General features: G+C 48.9%; 2 long non-coding RNA genes and 4 other non-coding genes across 7 annotated transcripts in view; 4 read left to right on the forward strand and 2 right to left on the reverse strand.

Moving 5' to 3' along the window:
* Positions 1-25,145, reverse strand: part of LOC127040995 (uncharacterized) — a 401,696-nt gene that overhangs the window by 120,877 nt on the left and 255,674 nt on the right. The gene's annotated exons all lie outside the window — the stretch shown is intronic.
* LOC127041005 (uncharacterized) overlaps positions 1-25,145 on the forward strand; it is a 367,956-nt gene that overhangs the window by 14,243 nt on the left and 328,568 nt on the right. The gene's annotated exons all lie outside the window — the stretch shown is intronic.
* On the forward strand, positions 7,296-7,367 carry TRNAG-UCC (transfer RNA glycine (anticodon UCC)). The gene has a single exon. It is a non-coding gene; the product is annotated as a tRNA-Gly (tRNA).
* On the reverse strand, positions 9,246-9,318 carry TRNAI-AAU (transfer RNA isoleucine (anticodon AAU)). The gene has a single exon. It is a non-coding gene; the product is annotated as a tRNA-Ile (tRNA).
* On the forward strand, positions 18,980-19,051 carry TRNAG-UCC (transfer RNA glycine (anticodon UCC)). The gene has a single exon. It is a non-coding gene; the product is annotated as a tRNA-Gly (tRNA).
* On the forward strand, positions 21,670-21,751 carry TRNAS-AGA (transfer RNA serine (anticodon AGA)). The gene has a single exon. It is a non-coding gene; the product is annotated as a tRNA-Ser (tRNA).

Consider the following 25,145-nt stretch of genomic DNA (forward strand, 5'->3'; position numbering starts at 1 on the left):
CTGGGCCATCCTTTGGGCTCTCTGGTGAGAACCCTCAGCCTCCCGTCCTCAGTTTCTACCCTGATTGGCTGAGCAGGGGGTTATTGACAGGGAGGAGACTCAGGTCCTTGTTCTTCTCTTTTAAGACCAAGTAAATAAGTTATAACCAGTTATATGTTTGATGAATTTTGCTGCTTCTCTGCATTAATGGTCTCTGAGCAATTCCTGATTCTCTCTAATATTGCAGTTCTCCTCAAATGCTTGCTGAATAATTACTGTGCACTATTGTTGGTCTGGAGCTCTTGTGAGAGCACTTTACTCAGGTCATTCAATGTCTGAAATTCAAGATCTGATGATTACTTTCAAAATCAGGGTTCTTGGGTCCTATTCCCAACTCTGCCACTGACTGGCTGTGTGACCTAAGACAAGTCAATTCTCCTTTCTCAGCCTTAGCTTCTCCCTCTTTCAAGTAGGGATAATAATGATCCGGTCTTACCTACCTCAACACACACGCTATCTCTCCCCACACACAAACGGTCTCTGCATTGAAGTTGAAAAGCAGCTGGCAATCTGGTAGGATGTCCATGGAACAATGGGGTAGAGAAACCTGCATCACTGAAAGTACAGCTGTGAAGACACCACACAACAGCCTTCCTTAGCTGGCAAAAATCAAACCTCCACAGAAAGACCCCTATGGTGTCATACCTCAGCTCCCTAAGCCCTCAGCCACAACTGCTTAACACAAGGGCCTTTCTACACTCTGGTTCTGTTCTCACTGAAGGGGCATTTCCAATTGTTTGCTCAGACCAGCTTCCCCAGCACACTCACTGCTGTGCAGCTCTGTACGTGTGGCCCTGGCCGACCAGCAAGAATTCCTGCCCATTTCCCTACTGGCTGGAGCATGGTTAGAGTGTGTTTGTGGTTGATGATGTCGCTGTAGATTGTTCTTTTCCTGCCTTGGGAATTCAGACAGTCCCTTTCCCAACATATGTCCGGCACATCAGCCCCTGACTGGGTCTCCTGAGAAGTGGAAAACTTACCTTGTTTGGTGCTGCCAAGGGGAACGTGCAGAGCTGGGATGTCCCTCGGCTTGGATCAAAGGGGTGTCAGGGACTCTAACCCCGACGGCAAAGTTCGTTGTCTGACCGCAAGAGAGACAGGCAACACCAGCAAGGTCCGATCAAAAGCTTTTTATTGACAAGTGCACGCATTAATAGAGAGCAGCTTGTTTTCAGAGAGAACCAGCCCCCCCTTTACATCTTAGTATAAGCCTATATAGACAGTTCCATTGCGTTATAAATTATTTACTGGAGCAACCCACCCCCTTCTTCTAACAACTAGAAACTAGACACCTTTAGTATACATGCATGCCTAAAGTTAGAAATGTAGGGGAGTTAAAAACAAGCAAAGAACAGAACCAGGGAGTGAAAGCAAGGAGGCTGGGAAGCTAGGGCTCTTATCAGTTCTTCGAAGGATCTGCCCTATTACAGCACATCTGGTACTATGCCAGGAATGCAGCTTTTCTCTTATCTTACTTTTTTCCAGCGCTTGTGAGACATGCTGCTTTTTCAGCATTTTCCACTTAGGGATTACCCACAAACCTCTATTAGCCTGACTTTGGTCAGGTTGGCATACCTGGTTCTGTCTGCTATATCTTTATTCAGGCCTAACAGGGGGATGTTGGATGGAATTTATCACACAACGCTCCCTGCTCCCCAGAGCCCCATGGGGAGAATCTAGAGAAGGGGGAGTCATTTCTCCCCTGCACTCCCAGAAGAGCTGCTAGGACTCCTTCCTGTCAGCTACTCACCCCTGGATTCATCCTCAGCTCCTGGGATCTTTCTGCTCCAAAGACTCCAGAGGCCTGGGGTGGGGAAGGCATCACTGCACAATCTGAAACACAAGGGAGGTTTCTGTAATTGAAGGAAGGAGCAGAAAATGGAGACGAAAGAAACAGAGAGAAAACGCCTCATCCCTCTCTCCTCCCTCTCCCCCTCCCAGCAAGAAATGTTCTCAGGGACCAGCATTGGGGAAATGGTGCCCTGGGCAAAACTTGTACTTTGGCACTTCCCCACTGCCCCTGGACGATCCCCTCCCCCTCTCCCCCCAGCTCCTGCACTCCCAACCCTTGCACCTCCTTCACCGCTATCTCCTGCCCCCTTCTGTACCCTAACCCCTACGCTGTGTCCCCTTTGCCCTTAACTCCCACACTCCCCTCCTGTGCCACCAGCCACTGCCCCTCTCCTGCTCCCCTTCACCCTAAACCCTGCACCCCCTCCTACACCCACGTGGAGACACTGACCTGTATGCATGGAGCAGCTAGCATTGCTACCCACTCCTACCTGGAATGCTGCTCCCCCGGGCACCCCTAGGAGCTGCGGGGGTGGGGTGGGGGACAAGAAGCAACATCATCTGAGTTCCCTGCATCCAGGTCACTTTCCTCAGCCAGGCTGCATAAGGGGAGGGCAGAGAGCAGCAGCTTCTGATGCTCCCCTCACAGCACAGCCCAGGTGGGGAAAGTGACCAGGATGCATGGAGCACATAGTGTTGCTCCTCGCTCCCCACAACCCCCTATGGGGCCATGGAGGAGCATTGGGGCAGGGGAGAGCAGTGAGCACCTTTGCACTGGCACACAGTGCCCTTTGACCCCCTGAAGTCCTGGGTGGCTGCTGGGGGGCCCCACCCCTAAGGCCAGCCAGGCTCCCCAGCAAGAACAGCAGAGAACACAGAGAGACTGGCCACACACTGAGCAGCGGTAGCCTGGGCAGCATATAATGGAGGCTCGGGAGGGCTCAGCCTCCCAATACCTTATGTCATCAAGGAGACAGTGGGGCCCATGACTAAGGACCCTGGAGAAAATAGGTTACCCTGGAAAAGTCTCCCCTGTGTCAGCCCAGGGCTGGAGGAGCTCTCACTCCGTGCTATGGCCCAGGGGCTGCATCAGGGGCACAGAGCTTCTCTGGTCTCAGGGCCGCAGCGGGGCAGGGGTAAAGGAGTGACACGGTGGGGCTAGCGGGGGAAGTGGTGGAACAGAGGTGACATAGTGGATGGGGCCGTGGGTGGAAGGTGTGGCAGGGGGCAGAGCCACAGACAGAAGTGAGGGGGCCTAGTTCCAGTGCTGGGGGCCCCGCACTTGTTCTCCCTTTCCCTGGGCTTTGGCATCACTAGCCCCTGCTTAACGTGTAGGGTTCAGTGCTCCCCAAAATGTGGGGTGTGACTCCTAGGGGGACACAGAGGAACATTCATGGGGGCACCTCAGGGGCTGAGCCAGCCCCCACGGAGGGAGCACCAGTCAGCCCGACTCTGTCCCAGCTCTTTTCCAACCCCACCCTCAGCCTGGACCCCTGACTGCCAGCTCGGCTTCAACTCCCTTACCCCTGTCTGCACCCCTCTCTTCAGCAAGCAACACCCCACTCCCAGCCCCAGTTTTCAACTGCTGCTTCCGAGGGCCCACAGCCATGGATAAGAGGGCACAGTGTGAAATGTTTGGGGACCACTGCTTTAGGGTGACTTTCTCAATCACTTCTATGCAGTCCAATAAAACCTATTCCTCACCCACCTACCCCTCCATCAGTGTAGACATAACACTAGGATAGGTCTAGGAGCCCAGAAGGCTGGGAGGGAGTTTAGCAAGTGGAAATGGTAAAACCACAGGGAAGTATTACCCTGGACTCATGGCAGTTCTCCATTGGTCTGTCTGCTTTTGAGGCAGGGATAATAACTGCCAGTGGGGCCCTGTTGAGTGGCTTTTGGGGCACCTGCTCTTGGCTGTTGTCAGAAGGACCTTTGGTCTAGCCCAGTGTGGGTTTTCTTATGGTTTAAATTACACACACAGGCACTGATAACAGAGTTACTGAACGTTTGGGAGTTAGGAGCTGGTAGGTCAGTGGTCCAGTCCCCTCATGGATGACCCCCTCCCTCTGGGACAGGGGCAGGTCTGAGCTCTCACACCAAATGCTCATTGTGGCTGCTAGAATCTGTGGCCAGCTCATTTAGTTTATACCGAGGGTTGAGTCCTGCTTTGTGCTCAGTGTCTGAGAATGAAAATCCTAAACCACCCTATGAAATAATGAATGCAGCAGGATGTGCTATTGTCCCTGCCCCAAAGCAGACAGACCAATGGAGAAATGCCATTGAGTCCAGGGTAATACTTCATTGCGGTTTTACCTTTTTTGCTTTCTAAACTCCCTCCCAACTTTGAGGGGGCCCAGAGCCCAGTATTGAGCCTGAGCTGAGACATCTACACTGCAAATTTACCACCTCATGGCCAAAGCCTCAGGAGCCTGAGCTGGCATGGGGCAGGCCTGGGTGTTTCATTGCAGCGTGGACATAGCGTAGTATTATGTCTGAACTGTCATAAACACACCCAAGTCACTATTCTCAAACCCTGGGTCAGCTGATGGAGGCTCGTGGGGCTTGTGCTGCACAGTTATAAAATTACAGTGTAGACACTTGGGCTTGAGCCCAGCCTCCGAGACCCCACAAGGGGTGAGGGTTTCTGAGCCTGGGCTCCAGTCTGAGCCTAAATGTCTACACTGCAGTTTTTAGTCTCACAACCTGAGCCCCAGGAGTCCAAGTCAGATTATCCAGGCCAGCCGGGCCACACTGCTTTTATCACGTTATAGATGCCCTCTCAGGGTATGTCTGCATTGCAATGTAAGCCCAGGGTTAGCAGAAGTCATGTCAGCAGCCCCAACACATAAACATAAACCATGAGGAAAAGACCCACCCCCCAAATAAGCTGGGCAGTGTCCTTCTCCCTACGGTTCATAAGTCCAGCAACCAAAAGTCCTTTAACATGAGCCATCCCCTCTCTGCACCCCACTCACTGCTGTTGTCCTTAGTCAGTGCAAGCCCAGAGGTGCCTTTGTAGAGTTCACCTGCCATCCTGGGTGGAAAGGGGGGAAAATAAGAAGGCACCGTACTCACTATGTTGTCTAGGGACTCACTCATCTCTCCACAGCCATCCTGTCCTAAACCCTAAATTTGAATATTACGACCCAGGCACCGGCCCATTTGGCTTTTGAACCCCTGTCCCCTGCCTAGCAAGTGCTTTTGAACTAAGCATGAGTCCCTCAGTTGGGGTCTGCCAAGCACAGTTGTGCTGCCCTCAATTTACACAACAAGGATAACAACGCTTTATTTCTCCTGCCCCAATAACAAGGAGACTGGGAATAAAACACCAGGCAAAAGTGATCATTTCGGCAAGCAATCCAACATATTTCCAACATACTATAAAATCCACATGTAGACTCATACACGAAACCTTGCAAGAAAATCTTCCTGAGGGGGTGTGAAGCACCTGCTGCTGGAGGGAAGGAGGGAGCTGTGGGCTGCGATTGAGGGGCACTGGGAATAGGAGGGGCCTGTGGGTTGGGATTGAGGAGCAGCGTGAGGAGGAAGGGCCTGTGGGTTGGGATTGAGGGGGCTGTGGGTAGGGACAGAGGAGAAGGATGAAGAGGAGTAGGCTCTGGTTGGGAGTGAGAAGCAGTGTGCATAGGAGGGATTGAAGTTTGGGACTGAGGAGCACTGGGAAAAGAGGGGACATGGGTTTAGGCTGAAGAGCATCGTCATTTGGGGATCCAGCAGGAAAGGGGAAAGCAGCAGGTGATTCTAATTCCTAGGGATATTCTGTGTGTTTGTATGTGTGTGTGTGTGTGTGCAGGGAAGGAACATGCTATATGACCAAAGGCCTTTATTCCTCAAGGCTGCAAGGACAGAGGGGCTGTCAGGAAGTTGCCCCTTCAAACCCACACACAAAAAGGCCCTTCTGAGGAAAGGGAAAATCCTGAAGAGAAAAAGTAATGTCAAAGAGGACTGCAGAGAGATGCTTTAAGATCTTGGTGAGTAGTTTATCATCTGACCGGAGACTTGAACCCTGGACTCTCAGAATAAAAGTCTGATGCTCTGCCAACTGAGCTTGCCAGACTCAAAAAGTAAAAGAGCAGCTTGGTGTGGAGGAGAACTAGTCAAGAAAACAAAGGTGGGAAACAGTAGGGAAAACTTGCTGCTATCTCTGGCCTGGTGAACACTACAAGTTTATATCTAATTTAGCAGCATTAAATCACATTAATCCTGCAACCGTCCACACAACGAGGCCCTTTATATCGATATAAAGGGCTCTTAATACCGATATCTGTACTCCTCTCCGACAAGGGGAGTAGTGCTGAAATCAGTATTTGCCATGTCAGATTAGGGTTAGTGTGGAAGCAATTCAGCGGTATTGGACCCCTTTGAGCTCTGCTTGCAGAGGCAATAAAGTCAGTGTTGTTTCAAATTCCTGCATTCTTTATTACTTCATCACACAAACAGGGAGATAACTGCCATGGTAGCCCAGGAGGGTTGGAGGAGGAGGGAAGTAACGGGTGGGGTTGTTTCTGTGGGATGTCTGGGGCTCTGACCCGGAGCAGCCGTTTGCCTCTCTGGATCTTTAGTAGGCTTGCCTGATAGTCTAGACAGGACTGACTCTCCCTTTAGACAAAACTCAAAGAAGGGAATGACCTGGGGAGTCATTCCATTTTTGTCCATGCGCCCCTGGCCAACCTCACCGAGGCCGGCCAGGAGCACCCATGACAGCAGCAGATGGTACAGTATAACTGGTAACTGTCATTGTCAACTTGCAAAGCAGCAGACGGGACGTTATGGCTGGTAACCATCTTTGCTAACTTGAAAAGGCAAGGGGATGCTGCTGTGTAGTGCTGCAGCACCGCATCTGTCAGAATCATCCAGTAGTCATATGATGATGGTGAAAAAAGGCTGAACGGGCTCCATGGTTGCCATGCTATGGCGTCTGCCCAGGGAAACCAGGGAAAAGGATGCGAAATGATTGTCTGCCATTGCTTTCACAGAGGAAAGACTGAGTGACGACATTTACCGAGAATCACCCACAACACTGTTTTTGCCCCATCAGGCATTGGGATCTCAACCCAGAATTCCAATGGGTGGGAGAGACTGCAGAAACTATGGGATAGCTATGGGGTAGCTATCCACAGTGCAACGCTCTGGAAATTGACACTCGCCTCGGTATATGGACGCACACCGCTGAACTAATGTGCTTAGTGTGTCCGCATGCACTCGACTTTATACAATCTGTTTCCAAAAATTGGTTTCTGTAAAATCAGAATAATCCCCTAGTGTAGACATACCCTGTGATTAACAACTCTGGTGGCTAATTGAAATGCTGATGTTTCAAACCCAAGTGAAGATGGAGGTGGTTTTTTTTAGTAATGAGAATCCAGTTCATTTTAACAGGCTGAAAATCTCCTCAGTGCTTATCTAGCCTCATTGGGCAAGCATGAGTTAGACTTTCACCAGATGCATTGGTGGTATAGTGGTGAGCATAGCTGTTTTCCAAGCAGTTGACCTGGGTTTGATTCCCAGCCAATGCAGTGATGTGATGTTTCCTCTGGTGGGAACTAGTTTACTTTCAGTCACATTGTATCAGTTTATCAATGGAATGAAAAAGACAATGTTCTGCAGGTCATTCAACACACAATAGAGGAAGAAAGGGGTGGGACTAGACAATGAGCAGGTGGAGTTATCCTGGTATTACAATGTTTGGTTTAGTTTTTTTAAAAACTTCCTTTACTTCCCTCTCCCTTTTAGACTCAGAGCCTTTAAGGTCAGAAAGGACCAATGTGATTATCTAGTCCGACCTGCTGCACCTTACAGGCCAAAAGACCCCCCTCCCCTCCTGTAATAGACCCAGGAGGGGAGGCAGCTCTGTGCACTGCCCCTACCCCAGGCAGCACATGGATGACCTCTGCCCCACTCCCCTAATGGGTGTGCAGAGATGTGCCAGCAGCACTAAGGTGGCTCCCTGCCCACTCTGCCTCTGTCCCTCTGTGTCACTCCCAGAAATGGCCGGCATGTCCCAGCATCCCCTTGGTTGGGGGGAGTGTCTCCATTCACTACCCCTGCCCCGAGTACCAACTCCGCAGCTCCCATTGGCCAGGAACTGCAGCCAATGGGAGCTCTGGGGGCAGCGCCTGCAGGCAGTGGCACACAGAGACCCCCCTGGCACGGCCCACCTAGGACCTGCTGCCGCAGGGTTGTGTGTACCAGTCACTTTGGGAGCTGCAGTGCCCGGGGTAAGCGCCACCCCTCCTGCTCCTCAACCTGCTCCCCCAGTGCAGAGCCCGCATCTCACATCCAAATTTCCTCCCAGATCTTTGCTTGTTTTCCTTTCACCCAGAACCATCCTTCTTCTCCTGGGATGCAAGTAGCCATCCCTGGGAAGCCAAGAGGTAGGCACAGGATTCTACCTCCCAGCAGCCAACCGCACCTCCCCAGGCTTTTCAGGCTTTGCAGAACAAATGGGCTTAGCTTCTGCCCTGCCTTCCTCAGCTAGACTTTCCTCTTTTGCCTCATTCCTACCTCACTCCCTCCTTTGGCAAGTTACATAAAGGAAGCCAGCAGGAAGAGCCGGCCGCCATAGGCCAACCTCCAAGGGCAGAGGAGACCAAGCCACAAGGCTTCAAAAGGTGACTGGCCAAGGTCCTCTAGCTTTCACCTGCTGATGCTAAGGCTTTTTCCCAGCTCATTTCACCACCCTCTATTCTGCAGGGGTTGAGCTTATCGCAGCTTTTCCCCAAAATTGGGCCAGCTAGTAAGCGTAGGGAGGACTAATGACCCACCAGAGTTTGGCAGAAAGCAGCCTGTTTATTATACTGACAGCTAAGTTCAAAAGAAGCGGAGGTGTCACACTCACACTTGCATACTCATGCTCTCAGGACAGGCACAGCACTGGAGATGTCAGGATTCTGCAAGGTAAGTGTCCCACAGTGCAGCTATGGACGGTGCGATGAAGGTAAGTCTTCCTGAGGCACAATGAAATACAACGCAAAGAACCACTGGCCAGGCAATCCGGGCAAAGAGCATTCACTGGAGGTACAAGCTTGTGAGTGACTCCTGAGCACATGGCCACTTCTCCTTTTAAGGACCTGCACCTAATGGCCTGCGACTAGAGATGACTTGGCTGCATCTGGTTTTTCACGCTCCACTTTGGGCAGTGTCCATGCTCTGGGTGTGTGAGTGCTGCCTAATTAGAGTCCCAGACACCTTGTCTACCTGGAAGCTCTTCTACCAGCCCATTCATCCCACAAGCATTCCAGGAGGAGGAAAACCACTTCCCAGGTATTCAGAGAGCGAGAGGAGAGAAGTATAACACACCTATTGAGCATACAGGTTATACATTGCATAGAAATCACTGCTGCTCCTACAACAGCAGGGACAGGCCAGTAGGAGCTGGGGAAAGGAAGCCATCATGTTTCTGCCTGGTTTTAAACCAGGGACCTTTTGCATATTAAGCAAACATGATAACCACTATACTACAGAAACTCTGTTGCAGTGCTCTGCCCCTCCCTTCATAAGAATATAAGAATGGCCATACTGGGTCAGACCAAAGGTCCATCCAACCCCATATCCTATCTGTCAACAGTGGCCAATGCCAGGTGCCCCAGAGGGACTGAACCTAACAGGTAATGGTCAAGTGATCTCTCTCCTGCCATCCATCTCCACCCTCTGACAAACAGAGGCTAGGGATACCATTCCTTACCCATCCTGGCTAATAGCCATTCATGGACTCAACCTCCATTAATTTATCTGCAAAAAGAACAAGGAGTAATTGTGGACCTTAGAGACTAACAAATTTATCTGAGCATAAGATTTCATGGGCTAAACCCACTTTATCGGATGCTTACAGTGGAAAATACAGCAGGAAGAGATATAGATAAAGATATAGATACACACACACAGAGAGAACGTGAAAAAATGGGTGTTGCCATACACACTATAATGAGAGTGAGCAGTTAAGGTGAGCTATTATCAGCAGGAGAAAAAATCTTTTGTATTGATAATCGGGATGGCCTATTTCCAACAGTTGACAGGAAGGTGTAAGTAACAGTAGGGGGACAAATAAACATGGGGAAATAGTTTGACTTTGTGTAATAACTCATCCACTCCCAGGCTTTATTCAAGCCTAATTTAATGGTGTCCACTTTGCAAATTAATTCCAATTCAGCAGTCTCTCTTGGGAGTCTGTTGTTCAAGGTTTTTTGTTGTAATATTGCGACTTTTAGGTCAGTAATCAAGTGACCAGGAAGATTGAAGTGTTCTCCGACTGGTTTTTGAATGTTATAATTCTTGATGTCTGATTTGTGTCCTTTTATGCTTTTATGTAGAGACTGTCTGGTTTGGCCAATGTACATGGCAGAGAAGCATTGCTGTCACATGATGGCATATTTCACATTGGTAGATATGCAGGTGAAGAAGCCTCTGATAGTGTGGCTGATGTGATTAGGTCCTATGATGATGTCCCCTGAATAGATATGTGGACAGAGTTGGCAACGGGCTTTGTTGCAAGGATAGGATCTTGGTTTAGTATTTATGTTGTTGGGTTGCTGGTAAGTAATTGTTTCAGGTTAGGGGGCTATCTGTAAGCAAGGACTGGCCTGTTTCCCAAGATCTGTGACAGCGACGGATCATCCTTCACGATAGGTTGTAGATCCTTGATGATGCACTGGAGAGGTTTTAGTTGGGGGGCTGAAGGTGACGGCTAGTGGGGTTGTATTACTTTCTTCGTTGGACCTGTCCTGTAGTAGCTGACTTCTGGGTACTCTTCTGGTGTCAATCTGTTTCTTCACATCAGCAGGTGGGTAGTGTACTTGTAAGAATGCTTGATAGTGATCTTGTAGGTGTTTTTCTCTGTCTGAGGGGTTGGAGCAAAGGTGGTTGTATCTTAGAGCTTGGCTGTAGACAATGGGTTGTGTGATGTGGTCTGGGTGAAAGCTGGAGGCATGTAGGTAAGTACAGCGGTCAGTATGTTTCCAGTATAGGGCGGTGTTTATGTGACCATTGCTTATTAGCACAGTTGTGTCCAGGAAGTGGATCTCTTGTGTGGACTGGTCCAGGCTGACATTGTAGGTGGGATGGAAATTGTTGAAATCATGGTGGAATTCCTCAAGGGTTTTCTTTTCCATGAGTCGAGATGATGAAGATGTCATCAGTGTAGGGCAAGTAGAGTGGAGGCATTAGGGGATGAGAGCTGAGGAAGTGTTGTTCTAAGTCAGCCATAAAAATGTTGGCATGCTATGTGGCAATGCGAGTACCCATAGCAGTGCTGCTGACTTGAAGGTATACATTGTCCCCAAATGTGAAATAGTTGTGGGTGAGGACAAAGTCACAAAGTTCAGCCACTAGGTTTGCCGTGACATTATCGGGGATACTGTTGCTGACAGCTTGTGGTCCATCTTTGTGTGGAATGTTGGTGTAGAGGGCTTCTATCTCCATACTGGCCAGGATGGTGTTTTCTGGAAGATCACCAATGGATTGTAGTTTCCTCAAGAAGTCAGTGGCATCTCGAAGATAGCTAGGAGTGCTGGTAGCATAAGGCCTGAGGAGGGAGTCTACGCAGCCAGACTATCCTGCTGTCAGGGTGCCATTGCCTGAAATGATGGGGCATCCAGGATTTCCAGGTTTATGGGTCTTGGATAGCAGACAGAATACCCCTGCTGCTTTTTTGGCCTGCTGCTTCTCTGTTTGGGGTGTTTTTGTCAGCCCTGGCACAAAAAATGGAATCATTGTGAGCGCCCACAAAGGCAAGATGAATTTTGGCTGCCCTGCTCAGCTTGACTTGCTTCCTCACCCCATTCCTGCCTTAGATCCTGGGTCACCTGGTGTCTGAAGATGGTCCATTGTCTCAAGCAGTGCCAAAGCCTGACACAGTGCCCCTAGGCAGCCTTTGCTCTGCACATGCCAGCCATGCACATTTGCAAATACTTTAAAGTGCCTGTCAGTAAGTTCTGGGGACAGTTGCTCACCTTCAGAGAAAGCTCCTTAAAATTGGCCTGTCTCACCCAGTGGTACATTGACCTCTGTTCAGATTGAGCCAAAGGAGGTGGAGGGGCCTAGCTGCTGTGGCCGCTGCTGCTGTGAGGGCAGCCACTGTTGCGGATGAAGCCATCCTACAAGCACCTTCCACCTAGCCACCCACTGAAAATCCTGTAGGGTGTAAGGTGAGAGTAGAAGAACACTAGAGGGGGGGGCCTCCCCCTTCCCTCATCATCAGCCATCTCATACCCGGTGCTGCACCCAGTGGGGCAAAAATAATACAACCATATCGGAAGAGTCAGTTGCGTTCTTTGTGGTTGCCCCACCATTTCCCTTGGGCCTGACCTGCCTTCCAGCTCAGCCACCACTGAAAATTGAAACACAAAAAAGTAGAGCCGTACAAGGCTTCAAAGCCCACCAAACCCAATCCCCCTTCTAATACGGCAGAAAAGCCACATGTCTCCTGACTAGGTAGGGACGTCCTATTGCCCCACAGGAAGTGGAAGGCCCTGGTGTTCGGTCTCAGCAGCACTCATGGAGCAGGGGGAAACACATGGCTGAGGAAATTCCCCACAGCCAAAAGATAGGTCTTGAGCATCACAGCTTTGTAGGCTAATGACAAGGTCCACTTATGCCATTGGCTGAGCCTTTCCTCACAGGCCAGCAACCGCTTCTCCCAGTTAGTGTTCCCCACATCGTCCCCACCCGAATGGTAGAAGGCCCAGCTCATCAACCTGTCCACTCTTGCAGCCCTCCTTTTCCACTCTGACTGATAGGAAGGAGTATAGAGCCTCCCTCCCTTAGGCTCTTCAGCATTCCTGGGGACACCAACACTGCCCAAGTGACTTTGGGCCAGTAGGTGAACCAATAGGGCTGCCTCCCAGGCCAGGCTGCAGCCCAGCTTCAGGACTCAGAGGAAATGCAGCTCGCATCCCTACCTACAGGACTCCAGGCACAGCCAGGCTTCTGGATCAAACATCCTCTCTTGTGCCCAAGTCACAACAGCTAGCGAGGAAAAGACAGACTTTCATGGCCTTTGAGAAAGCAAGACAGAGCCTTGGAAGACCCAGTAGGGTTAGGTGCCACAGGAATTGCTCTCAGATCCCACTGAGACTTCAACTCAGATTGCAGGATTCAAAATCCTGAGTGCTGGCCCTTACACCATGGGACCAATAGGGAACACCCAGACCTCTGCTGAGTTCTGCTGAGAATGACCCTGTGTGGGCAACCCTGCATTTGCTCATCAAGTTGTCATGCAGCAGTTTGCTGCAGCTTCCAGAGGCCTTTCTTAATCCAGACTGAGAGGCCAGTGGGCATGTGAGGAAGTTGCCCCTTCAGTCCCAGGCAATACATGGCCCTTCCTAGGAAAGGCCAAGTCCTGAAAAGGGGAAGCTGAAGTCAAGGAGCATCCTCAAGAGATGCCTTCTGAAGATCTTGGAAGATATTATAGGGAGAACTGTCTTTTTCACTGACCTGAACCATAGACCCTCATATTAAAAGCCTCATGCTCTACCAACTGAGCTAGTCAGGCTCACATGTACAAATGGCAAATTTCATGCAGAAGAGAAATGAGTCATGAAAATGAGGGCAGGAAACAATACAGAAAACTTGCTACTCTTGCTTTCTTAGCAGTCCTAGCCCCAGCCTGCTCCTCCATCGGGCGCCCTGAGGCCTTATTCTTTCTTAAGTTAAATATCAAATCCAAGAGAAAACACAGTTATACAGAAATGTCATTGGAAATACAAAAATAAAAAAGGAAAATGCAATTCCCATCACTTTAGCATATCTGGGCCATTCCTGTATCGAGAGCACCCACTAAGGTCCCTGTGTGCTTACGAGAAACCTGGAGGAACTCATACCACAGCCTGAACATGAAACTCAACTGCTCCCAGGTGCTGCAGTAAAACCCTTTCCCAGCTGTGAAGTTGCACTCCATAGGATTTTATGAAAATACGCTAATGAGTGTGAATATAAAGTAACTGAAATATGCTTCATGCAAAAGGTCTCTTGTAAAGTATCATTACAAAGCTTATAATCTACTGTGTGTGTTCATCCTATTTGTACAAACCGATCATTCCTGTATCTGAAACTAGAAATATGAAATATAACTCTGAGGTCCTATTGTAATGAGGCAAAGTGTGGGCCATTAATAGTGGTTTGGACTCTTGATGGCTCCCATTAACCAGGACAATTGACTGGAGATGGCTCTGTCCTGCACTATCTGTGAGTCAGGACAGGAAGAATGAAGGCTTGGGATCTCACAGGACATGTGACCATGTCACCTGGTACAGGAATCCATCTTAAACCTGGGGCTTTTCCCCAGGAGAGAGACAAAAGATTCCTGCCTTGTAGCAAAGCTGTATAAGGGGATGGAACAGAAGAAAGGTGGGTGCAGTGATGAGAAATCCCCTAGCTACCTTGAGCTGGAACAAGGACTAAACTTGGTGAAAAGATTGTGACCAGACAAGAAATAAGTCTAGTCTGCGAAAGAAGAGTATTGGAAGATCTCTGAGGGTGAGACTTGATCTGTATTGAGTTTCATGCTGTATTAGGCTCGGACTTGCATGTTTTTGTTTTATTTTGCTCTATGGAGAATACAAATGGCACAGAGAAGGAAAAGATAATGCCATAGAAAAGTCTCTGTGTGCATGTGCGTGTTAGAGTGTCTAGAAACCACTCTCCTCTAGTTTCTTTTCTCTGTTTTCCTTTGGAAAATCTGAAGCAGGGAGCAAAAGCCATTACTACCTCTGAAGCTTGAACTCATGACTTTCAGAGTATGAGGAGACTGACACTCTGTTAACTGCACTAAGAAGACTTAGTAAAGCTTTAGGCTCTGTGCATGTAGGACTCTCCTACACCGGTGACTGGGGCAGGGAAGGAGCCAGAGGTGTCCTGGAAGAAGCAGGGAGCTCTGGTGCCCACAGACCTGTCCTGGCAGCTTTCTCAGCAGCAAAGAAATCAGTTTGCCCTGCCAGTGAACAGCCTACTGGAACTAATGGCAGCACAGGGGGGATGTTTCCAAGCTGTGCACCTACTGCCATATTTTGGAACTTACTCTCCTTTTCCTAGCAGGGCACTTTCCATGGGAATTAGGTAAAGCAAAGTACACAGCTAAGAGGAACGAGCTGGGGAAGGTACATGGGGAACAGAATCCAGTGCTCCAGATAAGGCCTGAATTTACAATCCCAGCAGCTTGCCCTTCTGCACTAACCAATTGCACCACTGCAGATGCTTTTTAGATGGATTTGGGAAGCAGGCAGTTCCCAGTCTCTGTGGTTCACACCTTTGCCTGGTAATTGAAAAGCAGCTGGTTCAAACCTAATTCAAGATGCGGCTTTTCAGTGATGAGACTCCAGTACGTTTTAACAGGAAGAAAATCTCCTCTGTTCTGGTTTAGCCCCATTTGACTCCTTCTGCCCATCTTCTCCACCCCCCCCAGTCTCTTTCCTTCCCCACTGGGGCCATGCAGAGAGGAGCCGCAGTCAGTCTCTGTCACAGAGAGTCTGTGTCCTACAAACGGAGGGAGGGGTCACTCTAAAACATTGATAACGGGGAGGGGAGGGGTGTGCGTGGTTAAGGGGAGAAAGGATGGAGACCTAACAGTGGGGCCCAGAGAGATTCCCCCAAACAGGGGAGATCCCCTGCTGCCCCACATCTGCGGGAAGAACAACTGTGTGTGGGGGGTCTCCACATGCTGTCCCCGCCCCAAAAGCCAACTGTGACAATGGGAGCTGCAGGGCTGGAGTCTGTGGGCAGCAGTGCTCAGAGATGCCCCCAGCCCTCCCGCTTAGGGGCTGCTGCCAGAGGGGGGTGCGGGTTGCTTTCGAGAGATGCCCGAGGCAAATGCTGCACCCTTCATCCTCTCCTGTACTCATAACCCCCTGCCCCAACCCAGACCCCACACCTGCAATCAAACTCCCTCCAAGCGCCTGCCTCTTGCACACCCTCCTGCAGCACAACCCCCTGACTGAGCCCAGACTCTGAACCCAAACTCTCTCCCAGAGCCCAGCCCCTCTCCCTCCCACACCCAAGCTCCCTCCCAGAGCCTTAGGCAGGTGTGGGGAAGGGGGGCAGGACTTGGTCTCATTCTGGGCACCACCAAAAATTATACAAACCTGCCGCCCCTGTCCAGCCCAACGTTCTGCTGATGCACCTCAGCCCACACCCGTGCAGGGTTTGAAGCTTCCATTGCTTAAATTCCAGGACACTGAGGGATTTCAGCTCCACTTTGCCCAGAGGGAACCTTCACCCCACTCCCAACCAGGTTCTTGTCATGGGATCACTGTTAGGGGGGCAGGGCCCCTCAGTGTCTTTTCTCTCTCTACGACAGGCCAGGGTGCTATAACTGGGGCATCTGAGCACCCAGGACCTTCTGTGGGGCTGCCATTCCCTTTCCCCTTCTGTGGTCTCATCTGTCATTGACTCCAGCCTTTTTTCTATCCATCGTCAGCACCTCCCAAGCAAGCTGCACTCACCTCAAAAAGACATAAAGTCCTGTGGCACCTTATAGACTAACAGACGTATTGGAGCATAAGATTTCTCAGGTGAATACCCGCTTCGTCGGATGCATGTGGCAGAAATTTGCAGGGGCAGGTATAAATATGCAAGTAAGAATCAGTCTAGAGATAAGGAGGTTAGTTCAATCAGGGAGGATGAGGCCCTCTTTTAGCAGCTGAGGTGTGAAAGCCAAGGAAGGAGAAATTGATTTTGTAGTTGGCTATCCAGGCACAGAATTCCGACTACATTCATCTGATGAAGTGGGGATTCACCCCTCAAAGCTTATGCTCCTGTACATCTGTTAGTCTATATGGTGCCACAGGACTCTCACTTTTTACAAATCCTGGTTAACGCAGCTACCCCTGTGATTTACTAAAGGTAGATCGTGTCAAACCAATCTGATCTCCTTCTTTGAGAAGGTGACAGATTACTTAGATAAAGGAAATGCGGTAGATATAATTTACCTAGATTTCAGTAAGGCGTTCGACACGGTTCCGATGAATATGATGATGGGGATGAATATGAAAGTTGTAAGGTGGATAAGGAACTGGTTAAATGGGAGACTCCAGCGGGTCGTATTGAAAGGTGAACTGTCAGGCTGGATGGAGGTCACTAGTGGAGTCCCTCAAGGATCAGTTTTGGGACCGATCTTATTTAACCTTTTTATTACTGACCTTGGCACAAAGAGCGGGAATGTGCTAATAAAGTTTGCGGATGACACAAAGCTGGGAGGTATTGCTAACACGGAGAAGGACAGGGATACTATTCAGGAAGATCTGAACCACCTTGTAAACTGGAGTAATAGAAATAGGATGAAATACAATAGTGAAAAGTACAAGGTCATGCACTTAAGAATTAATAATAAGAATTTTGGATATACATTGGGGGCGCATCAGTTGGAAGCGACGGAGGAGGAGAAGGACCTTGGGGTACTGGTTGATAGCAGGATGACTATGAGTCGCCAATGTGATACGGCTGTTAAAAAAGCAAATGCGATTTTGGGATGCATCAGGCGGGGTATTTCCTGCAAGGATAAGGAGGTGTTAGTACCGTTATATAAGGCGTTGGTGAGACCTCATCTGGAATACTGTGTGCAGTTCTGGTGTCCCATGTTCAAGAAGGATGAATTCAAACTGGAACAGGTTCAGAGACGGGCTACAAGTATGATCCGAGGAATGGAAAACCTGCCTTATGAAAGGAGACTCAAAGAGCTTGGCTTGTTTAGCCTGGCCAAAAGAAGGCTGCGGGGGGATATGCTTGCTCTATATAAATATATCAGGGGGGTTAACGTTAGGGAGGGAGAGGAATTATTTAAGTTTAGTACTAATGTAGGCACGAGGACGAATGGGTATAAACTGGATATTAGGAAGTTTAGACTTGAAATTAGACGAAGGTTTCTAACCATTAGGGGAGTGAAGTTCTGGAACAGCCTTCCGAGGGAAGTAGTGGGGGCAAAAGACTTTTCTGGCTTTAAGACAAAGCTTGATAAGTATATGGAGGGGATGTTATGATAGGATCATTAATTTGGGCAATTGGATTACCACCAGATAGGTCTGCTCAATGGTCTGCAGGGAGATGTTGGATGGGATGGGAACAGAGTTACTGCAGAGAACTCCTTCTTGGGTGCTGGCTGGTGAGTCTTGCCCACATGCTCAGGGTTTAGCTGATCGCCATATTTGGGGTCGGGAAGGAATTTTCCTCCAGGGCGGATTGGCAGGGGCCCTGGAGGTTTTTTGCCTTCCCCTGCAGCGTGGGGCACGGGTCGCTTGCTGGTGGATTCTCTGCAGCTTGAGGTCTTCAAACCAATTTTGAGGATTTCAATAACTCGCTCCTGGGTTAGGGGTTGTTATAAAAGTGGATGGGTAGGGTTCTGTGGCCTGCCTTGTGCAGGAGGTCAGACTAGATGATCATATTGGTCCCTTCTGGTCTATGAGTCTATGAACCCTGTAATATTTACATCTTGAAGTTACAGAGCTAATTCTTTACTTTTTCCTTTCTTTTATTAAAAAATTTCTTTTTTTAGAGAACCTGATTGATTTTTTTTCCTTGTTTCCCTTGTGTTATTCCAGGGGATTGGGATAACTCACCAGAACAGGTGGGGGGGAGACGGGAGGGGGAGAGAAAGAATCTCTCTTTGTTTTCCTTGAATCTGTTTGCCTCTTTGTGGAAAGGAAGGGAGATGCTTCTCTGTATGGTGATTTAAGAGGTTGGATCAGTATCTCTCAGGATAGCCCAGGGAGGGAAACTCTAGGAGGGGGAAAGGTGGGGGAATGGTTTATTACTCCTTGTTTTAAGAACCCAAGGGATCTGGGTTCTTGGGGTCCCCAGAGAAGGCTGGGGAGGTCAGAGTGCTCCAAAACACTATATTTTTAGGTGGTGGCAGCGCTATGAAATCTAAGCTGGTAATTAAGCTTAGAGGATTCAGATGCTAGTATCTCATTTTCTGAACTCTAAGGTTCAGATCTGAGAAGGAATGCTGTGATACTCGTAGTGTAGACATCCCCTGTGATTAACAGCTTTGGTGGCTAATTGAAAGGCTGATGGTTCAAACTCAAGTGAAGATGGAGGTGTTTTTTTTTCAGTGATGAGAATCCAGTACATTTTAACAGGCTGAAAATCTCCTCAATGCTGCTCTAGCCTCATTGGTCAAGCATAAGTAGCCTTTTCACGAGAGGCATTGGTGGTATAGTGGTGAGCATAGCTGCCTTCCAAGCAGTTGACCTGGGTTCAATTCCCAGCCAATGCAATGATGTGATGTTTTCTCCCCTGGGAATTAGTTTAATTTCAGTCACATTGTATCAGTTTATCAATGGAATGAGAGAATCAATGTCCTGCAGGGCGTTCAACACACAATGGAGGAAGAAAGGGGTGGGACTAGACAATGAGCAGGTGGAGTTATCCTGGTATTACAATGTTTGGTTTATTTTTTTTTTTAAAACTTCCTTTACTTTCCTCTCCCTTTTAGACTTGGAGCCTTTAAGGTCAGAAGGGAGCAATGTGATCATCTAGTCCGACCTGCTGCACCTTACAGGCCAAAAGACCCCCCCTCCCCTCCTGTAATAGACCCGGGAGGGGAGGCAGCTGTGTGCACTGCCCCTACCCCAGGCAGCACATGGAGGCCCTCTGCCACACAGCATGCCCCAAGAGGGAGTGGGGGGCCAAGCAGATGATCCAGCATGAGGGGATCATTCTCATTCGTAGCTGTCCAGCTGTATGGGGCAGGAGGTCCTTGTATTTGGAGCAGTGGGAGTGAACTGCGTGCACTTGTGTCTCTGAGCACAATTTTGTGAATAGTATGGTGTGTGTAGGGGGGGTGAGTGTGAGTGTGGTTGCGGGTGTGATTGTTTCTTTCTTTGGGGGTTGGACTAACATGTCCCTCTGGGTGTGTTGTGTGTGAGCGTTCTTGGGATTGTGTGAGTCCCTTTGTGTGTGTGTGTGTGTCACTTGCTGCAGAGTACAAAATCCTGCAAAGCCATTTCTTACTGGTTAGCCCAGCAACACACTGATACAAACAGTGTCACAGACTCACACACACAGAGCAGGGCTCAGCAGAGGGCAGCAGGGACACACACGTCTCCCCTGGGCCAGCTTGGACAATTTCCCATCATGACTCGGCACAATGCTGGTGCCCCCACACAGAGGTGGGCAGTGACTGGGCAGCGGGGGCAGATGTGCTGGATCTGTAAAAGCAGCAGAGAGTCCTGTGGCACCTTATAGACTAACAGACGTATTGGAGCATGAGCTTTTGTGGGTGAATCCCCACTTCGTTGGCTAGATTCAGAAGGAAGCACTTTGGGAAAATCAGTCAAGGCCCTTAGCAGAGCTGGGACAGAGACCCAGTGACCCCTGCACCACCCTGGGAGGGCAGTGGGGTTTAGTGGTCAGAGCAGGGAGAGGCTGGACACCAGGACCCCTGGGTTCTATCCTTGGCTCTGGAAGTGGAAAGGGTCTAGAGCAGGGGGACTGGGATCCAGGACTCCTGGGTTCCATAGGGGAGACTGTTTTTCCCTGTGCTTCCCTCCCTCGAGAGCCCAGCCCAGCCCCCTAGTGGAGACTGAGCAGGAGTCGGGGGAGTTGTTCTCCCACTTTGGAGTTATGATTCAAACTCCTCCCCCAAGGACTGTGACATCACAGAATCTGCCCCCCCCCCAACACAGAGAAAACTAGTGGGGTTAGGAGGGCTCTAGCTGCACCCACCAGACAACCCTGGTCATTGCAAGAAACCCCCAAACCTACTTGCACCCACAAAACACCCTCTCAGGGTATACGCCTCCTGCTAGGACAGGACCTCTTGCTCCCACCCCTTTTCTTATCACCACAAGCTGCTCCCAGCCAGGCACCACACCCCATTCACACACCTTTTGTCACTACATAGCTCAGTGGCAATCACTGCCCCGAAGTGACTCCGCTGCAGGCACTCCCCACACGAACTCCCCACACCGGATTCTGTCCACACACAGAGAATTCTCTCTGCCTGGCTCCTTCGGTTCATCTCACTGCTCTCCCTACTGCCGCCAGACACTACTTATCTGCATAACCCCGCATTGTTTGGTTCTTGCTGGCCCGTGCTTGTGCCTGCTGGTTTCCTTCCTGCTGTCCCTGGTGTGTAAAGACAGAAGCGTTTTTGAATCTCTTTGAGTTGTTGTTAGTGCTTCAGTTGTTTGCCTTAATCTTATGCCGTTGGATCTCTTTCAGGGTGTGTTTTGGTTCTGAGAAGTAAAAGGCTGCTCTGTGTGTGTGTGGTGTTATGGAGCGAGGTAGCAAAGGTTGGTTGCAGAGGTGGTGCATGTGCCACGAAAATTGTTTCTTGTTTCTCCCAGGAGGAAGGTGTTTTGCACCCCAGTAACCGGGCTCTCACTGCAGCTTTCCTTTCACTAAATAAGATTTTTACCAAATATAAATTGCCCTCCAATTTCTCTAAGAGAAATTGAAATTGTATCTTTGTACTAATATCCCAAGTGTGCAAGTCCATCCCCTCAGAGCAGCCCCACACCCTGAGGCCAGGGGAGAATCCCAGCTGGTTTGTGCATTTGTAACCCTGGGGCCTGAAGCTGATGAGAGAAAGGGAAGTGAGCCATCTTGGAGCTTTCCGATATCACCTGCGGGGAGCACAGGGATTTGACTGAGTAACATCCTGGCTAATTTTCACCTTGTTCTCCGCCAGCAGGATCCACTGGAGAGTTCAGGAGTGACTTGACCATGGCAGCACCCTATTTACATATTAAAAGCTGGCATTTTGGGGCCAATGGGGTGAAATGTGAGTACTTTTGGGGTTGGGACCCACATGAGAAGGGATATGGACAAACTGGAGAGAGTCCAGCAGAGGGCAATAAAAATGATTAGGGGACTGAGACAGTATATCAACTAGTTGTGGCCGAGTGGTTAAGGTGATGGACTAGAAATCCATTGGGGTTTCCCCACGCAGGTTCAAATGTTGCCAACTACAGAAGCATTAGTGTATTGTCATTGCTGGTGTCTTAGTGTCTGAGCGTCCGTGGAGCCAGATCTGGTCTCACTCTGAGGCTGTCTACACTTAAAATACTGCTGTAGCACTGGGGAGTAGACAGAACAATCTTTCCTTTCATTTAGCACTATCTAACCATGGCTTAGGTCAGCTTAATTATACTGGCTCTGGGGTTTTTTACACCCTGAAAAACGTACTAGTTAGAGGGTTTATCCCATCACCCTCCCATTCCCTGGCCCTTCTTGCATGACCAGAGAGCAGCAATACCCGAAGTTCAAAGGTGCAAACAATTCAATGTTTATTGGGGTAAACTTCCAGCAAGCAATGATTCCAGTTTCCTTCCTCTGTATCCCCCTTCCCAGCTCTGACACCACAGAGGCTTGTCTGTGTCCTTGTTCCCATTCCCCTCTTAGCAAAACATAATTCCAGTTCCCCTACCCCATTCCCATTCCCCCCCTTTACTTTCTGATTGACTGCAATCTATATAGTAAAACTGGAGTTCTGCTTAGCTATACCTTAGCTAATCATTTTACTGAAATGTAACTAACCAATCCTAACATACTGTAGCAACAATTATACCCCACTGCCTTAATTGGTTTACCCCCAACATATTAATTATACAGCAGACAGAAACAATCACAGAACCAGACAGAGATTATACAGACAAGCAATAGGAAAGTGGGGACTACAGTGACAGAACAACAAAGAAATGAGGATTTCACACCCCAGCTATTGAGCAGTGAGTTGTTGCCAGATGGGATGCTATCATGGCAGAGGTTATGGGTGCTGATTGCTTAACTGTCTGGCCCACAGGGCAGGATTTTGAGGTTCACCATTACTGTCTCAGAATGCTAGCACCCATCTTTTGTTCACTTAAAATGCGAGCAGGGAGATTATAATACCACAGAACTCATGGAGCTCCAGGAAACTTGTAACTTTAGGTCCAGGTGAGTGTGTTTAAAAATCAGCTGTGCTGTGGAAGGTCTCTAGGAGTTGAAAGAGATGTGCCATCTCAACCTCCCTAAAGAGTTCATCAACTATTAATGAAAACTAGGGTTGATAAGTCACATTCTTTGTAGTATCAGGATGGTGGACGGGTCTAAAGCGCTAGTTATGAGACTCATTTTTTCTAATCCTTTGGGTGTTCTGGTCTCTGCATGGAAACGTGGTTTCAAATCCCACTCCTGATATTACCATTTAATTATATCTGGAGAAAATGGCCTCACTTCAATCTCCTTTGGAACAATAGAACCCTATTTGCTTAGCTTTTCTATTCCAGTAGCTGTGAGAGAAGCTCCAAACCAGGGGGAAACAGGGCCTCTTCTCTCGACCGATCAATTTTTGTCTTTCTTCATTCCAAGCCATTTTCTGAGATACATCCATATTTCCCACACTATTGTGTTTAGAGTTCTTTGCTTTTATGAAACTTTAGAATCATCATTTAATTGCCACACAACTGTACTTCTGAAGTGAAGTGAAACAATATTATTTGGATATTCTTGCAGAAGGGTTTTGCTTTCTGACCTGGAAATGAACAGGGCCTACCTGAGGGGCACAATGCTACTCCCTTTTCTTGGCTCATCCAAAAAACATACGTTCTTGATGGCCTTTGTTTTCCTGTTCTTCAAAGGGAAATCAGCTGGTGTAGCAGCTACTGAGAAAGCCTTAGAAAAGGGCTCCAGGTTTCACAGTAGCTGGTTTCTGTTGTGTAGTGGTTATCACATTTGCTTTATATGCAAAATGTCCCTGGTTCAGAAACAGTGCTGCTTTCTCTCTCTTGGTCTCTTATTGCTCCAAGTCTTTTCTCAAATACATCCATAGCTTTTATGATTTCTTCCTCGTTATTTTTTTTCCTTTCATGGAGCTTTAAATTCAAAAGGAGAGGTTTAGCCGGCATTTTGAGGGAAGGAACAGACCATCATTTGGGAGACGGCCAGCTCCATAACAAATCTGAGCATAGAAGAATCCCAACCCATTGTCCAGCATATTTAGCTCCCAGCCAGCAGTTTTTCTCTTGTCTTTTTTTTTTGAGCTAACCTTGAGTCCAGGGCGCACACACTCTCTGCCCCACACATCAAATCTGGCCCTGCTGCAAAGTGACCCCTAAGAACCAGTAACCTGCACGAGAGCATGACTGGGGGGAAAGGGTTTCCCATGAAGCGTATAAGCCACGGGATGCGTTGGAAAGAGCAGCTCTGATTGTAACAGTCAGCAAAGAAGGTCTGTTTGGGGATGTGGCTCAGTGGTACAGTGCCTGCTTTGCATGTATCAGGCCCTGAGCTCACTCCCCACATTTGCCTTTCACCTCTGCTGCTTTGCTTATGCCCAGCTGGCATGTGGCCCAGCCAGTCTCCCTGCACAAGTTTCAGTCCTGAGCAGTGAGGGCAAAGTGCCAATTGCATGGAAGCTCTGTAAGGGTTTCTGCTCCTAAAGCACCATGGTGACTCTAAGATTCCCATCCACTGAGCTGCTTGATGAGGAAGGACTGGAGAGAAGGGTCCCATCAGCACCAAGGGAGGGACAAGGACATGGAGGAGCAGTCAGTGCTGAGAGAGGAAAGAGGTCAGTGATTTACACAAGACAGGGGACACTGGTTCTTGGAGGGGAAAGGAGGTGAGGCCAGCTTGTTTACAATGATGCTGATGATGAATAGAAAAAAAGGCTGGAGTCAATGAAACATGCGAGCATAGAAGGAGAAGGGCAGCTCCACAGAGGGCCCTGGGTGCTCATACACCCCAGTTCATAAGTATACAACATCAGACTGGCCACACTGGGTCAGATCAAAGGTCCATCTAGCCTAGTAGCCTGTCTTCTTACAGTGGCCGACCCAAGGTGCCCCAGGGTTCCACAGGTTGACTGTGTGTTATGTGAAGAAAATATTTCCTTTGTTTGGTTTAAATCTGCTGCCTCTTCATTTCATTTGGTGAGCCCTAGTTCTTGTGTCTAGAGGAGTAAATAACGCTTCCTTATTTACTTTCTCCAACCCAATCATTGTTTTATAGACCTATATCATCTATTTTCCAAGCTGAAAAGTCTCAGTCTTATTAATCACTCTTCATATGAAAGCTGCTGCATATCCCTAATCATTTTTGTCGCCCTTTTCTGAACCTTTTCCAATTACAATATATCTTTTATCAAGTGGGGTGACAACATCTGCACGCAGTATTCAAGATGTGGGTGTGCCATGGATTTCTGTAGAGGCGCCCTGGCTTGTCCTAGATAGCGAGAATAGACAAACAGGGACCCAGCCCCCTACAGTGATCCCATGGACAAGAACGCGGTTGTTAGTGGGGTGACGGTTTCCTCTGGACAAAGGGGAGCTGAAATCCCTCAGTGTCCTGGAACTTAAGTAATGAAAGCTTCAAACCCTTCATAG

Source organism: Gopherus flavomarginatus (genome assembly GCF_025201925.1).
Source record: "Gopherus flavomarginatus isolate rGopFla2 chromosome 13 unlocalized genomic scaffold, rGopFla2.mat.asm SUPER_13_unloc_1, whole genome shotgun sequence".
In the NCBI taxonomy this organism is placed as follows: Eukaryota; Metazoa; Chordata; order Testudines; family Testudinidae; genus Gopherus; species Gopherus flavomarginatus.